Here is a 3,706-nt window from a genome sequence, read left to right as displayed (position 1 = left end):
CAGTTATATTATGAGTTTATATGTTTTGATGTACTGAAGGTTGTTCGGAGTCCCGGATGTGATCACGGACAAGACGAGGAGTCTCGAAATGGTCGAGACATATAGATTGATATATGGGAACCCTATGTTTGGACATCGGAAGTGTTCCGGGTGAAATCGGGATTTTTCCGAAGTACCGGGAGGTTACCGGAACCCCCTGGTAACTTAATGGGCCTTAGTTGGCCTAGGTGGAAGAGAGGAGAGGAGGCCAGGGCAGGGCCGCGCCCCCCTCCCCCCCAGTCCGAATAGGACAAGGAGAGGGGGGCGGTGCCTCCCTTCCTTCCTCCCCTCCACCTTTTCCCCCTTCCTCTCCTAGTCCAACATGGAAAAAGGGGGGGAGTCCTACTCCCGGTAGGAGTAGGACTCCTCCTGGCGCGCCTCTCCTCCCTTGGCCGGCGGCCTCCCCCTTGCTCCTTTATATACGGGGGCAGGGGGGCACCTCTCGACACACAATTGATCAACGATCTTTTAGCCGTGTGCGGTGCCCCCCTCCACCATATTACACCTCGATAATATCGTAGCGGTGCTTAGGCGAAGCCCTGCGTCGGTAGAACATCATCATCGTCACCACGCCGTCGTGCTGACGAAACTCTCCCTCAACACTCGACTGGATCGGAGTTCGAGGGACGTCATCAAGCTGAACGTGTGCTGAACTCGGAGGTGTCGTGCGTTCGGTACTTGATCGGTCGGATTGTGAAGACGTACGACTACATCAACCGCGTTGTGTTAACGCTTCCGCTTTCGGTCTACGAGGGTACGTGGACAACACTCTCCCCTCTCGTTGCTATGCATCACCATGATCTTGCGTGTGCGTAGGAATTTTTTTGAAATTACTACGTTCCCCAACACAATGGGCCACGCTCCTGGCCCACCACCCTTTAGTCCCGGTTCATACCACAAACCGGGACTAAAGGGCTGGTCCTACTTGCGGCCAGTGTTTAGTCCCACCTCGCCAACCGAAGGGCGCTCACACCAGTTTATAAGCCCGTCCCTCTCTGCCTTCTTGAGCTCCTCTCACAGTGAAAATAGATGCCCTTATACAGGGAATTTGACCTAAATTCACAGTAAATTTCTTTTAATTTCGTAGAAATTTATTATGAATTTAGGTTGAATTTTCTCTATAGGCGCATCTATGTTCATTTTTTATAGTAAATAAAATAAATAAACCTTAATAAAATAAATAAAAATAAATAAACCTTAATAAAATAAAATAAAATAAACTATGGTAACTAAAATAAATAAACCTTAATAAACTAAATAAAAATAGCAGCAGTAAAATAGATAAAAATAGCAGCAGTAAAATAAATAAAAATAAAATAATTAAAGTAAAATACATAAGTAATTAGAAATAAAATAAATAAGTTTTTTGTTGTAAGTAGAAACAAAACAAAACAAATAAAGCAAAAGAGAAAACAAAAAACAGAGAAAAAAATTATGCCACCTACTTGGCCACCACGGCATGAATACGACTTGAAACCCATCCATGGGCCAGGATTCAGGCCCGCAGAAGACCCAGTAGGCCCCACAGGCAAAGAGACCGGTTAGGCCCGAAAGCCTGCAGTTGAGAGGAGCTCGAGAGGGTGGGCGCAACAACGCTTATAAACCACTCTCGAGCCCTCTCAACTAGCGAGGTGGGACTAAACTTTTGACGCGGGGCAGCACAAGGCCTTTGGTCCCGGTTGGTGCCACCAACCGGGACTAAACGGGGGGCATTGGTCCCGGTTGGTGCCACAAACCGGGACCAAAGGCCTTTAGTCCCGGTTGGTGCCACGAACCGGGACCAATGAGTTCCCTATATATACCCCGTCGCCACAGCAGAGCACTCCACAGTGCTCTGTTTTTCTGGCCGGCGAGGGGAGGGCATTTGGGTGCTCTAGCTCACCTCCTATGCACATGAGGTGTTCGATGAAATGTCTGAGCCACACTAGTTAATCTTTCTCCTCTCGAAACTCGACCTCCGAGCTCCATTTTCCCCGAGATTTGTCTAGGTTTAGCGGTCCGTCACGTCCCGTCCCCGTCCTCACCGCCGTCGATCGCCCGCGCCGATCTCGTCGCCAACACCACCGTGGTGAGCCTCTTGTTCTTATCTTCTTTCTGAAAGGAAAAAAATTCTTACTTTAGATAGATACTAGTCTAATTTTGTTACTTTTATTATTCCTTCTTATTACATAGTGCGATGGTTTTGGTATCCGCCCCCGTCGGCCCTCGTCCTGTCTATGATTCGGATGTGGTATATATTATCTTTTTATAACTATTTGGTTCATTTATTGTTTATGACAAATATGCCGACCAACGTGACATAGATTTTATTTATCTAGGAGGTGGTTGAACCGGAAATTCTAACCGACCCTATTGTCGAGAGGTTAAATTTAGTTGAAGAAGAAAACAATTACTTGAAGGAAAAAATAAAAAAAATTGAGGAGGAGAAGATGATATTGGAGTTGCATGTTGAGGATGTCGTCGATGATCACAAGATCAAGATGGATGCAATGCGCTTGAAGATTAGAAAGATTAGAAAATATGCCATTCATACCGAGGCTTGGTATCATTATGCCGTTGGATCAATTGTTACCTTGGTTGCGATTATGATCGCATTTGTTTTCGCATTGAAATGTTTTACATAGTTTCAATGTATGGTTTAATTAATTAGATGCTCTGGAGAGCTATATATATGTTGTTAGATGAGAACTATGTATGTACTTTGGTTTTAATGTGATGATGAACTTCTATTAATTTGGTCACTTAATTATCTACTCATGATGTTCTGTAATGGTTTTTGACACACTTAATTATATATAATGCACGCAGATGAACCGGCAATGGATGTACGGTGACAGACACACCTCCGAGTACATTAAGGGCATGCATGATTTTCTCGAAGTGGCTGAGGCAAACAAGCAGAATGGTTTTATGTGTTGTCCATGCCCTATATGTGGGAATACGAAGTCTTACTCTGACCAGAAAATCCTTCACACCCACCTACTTTACAAGGGTTTCATGCCACACTATAATGTTTGGACGAGGCACGGAGAAATAGGGGTTATGATGGAAGACGGCGAAGAAGAAGAGGACGATGACAACTATGTGCCCCCTGAATACGGTGATGCTGCAAACGGGGGAAGCTGCTGAAGATCAAGAGGAACCAGACGATGTGCCCAATGATGCTGCAAGGGGGAAGCTGCTAAAGATCAAGAGGAACCAGTGCCCGATGATGATGATCTCCGCCGGGTCATTGTCGATGCAAGGACGCAATGCGAAGGTCAAAAGGAGAAGCTGAAGTTTGATCGCATGTTAGAGGATCACAAAAAAGGGTTGTACCCCAATTGCGAAGATGGCAACACAAAGCTCGGTACCGTACTGGAATTGCTGCAGTGGAAGGCAGAGAATGCTGTGCCTGACAAAGGATTTGAGAAGCTATTGAAAATATTGAAGAAGAAGCTTCCAAAGGATAACGAATTGCCCGACAGTACATACGCAGCAAAGAAGGTCGTATGCCCTCTCGGATTGGAGGTGCAGAAGATACATGCATGCCCTAATGACTGCATCCTCTACCGCGGTGCGTACAAGGATCTGAACGCATGCCCGGTATGCGGTGCATTGCGGTATAAGATCAGACGAGATGACCCTGGTGATGTTGACGGCCAGCCCCCCAGGAAGAGGGTTCCTG

This window comes from Triticum aestivum, chromosome 5D (genome assembly GCF_018294505.1).
Source record: "Triticum aestivum cultivar Chinese Spring chromosome 5D, IWGSC CS RefSeq v2.1, whole genome shotgun sequence".
In the NCBI taxonomy this organism is placed as follows: Eukaryota; Viridiplantae; Streptophyta; class Magnoliopsida; order Poales; family Poaceae; genus Triticum; species Triticum aestivum.
The sequence above is the reverse complement of the archived record's forward strand: the minus strand, read 5'-3'. Positions refer to the sequence as shown.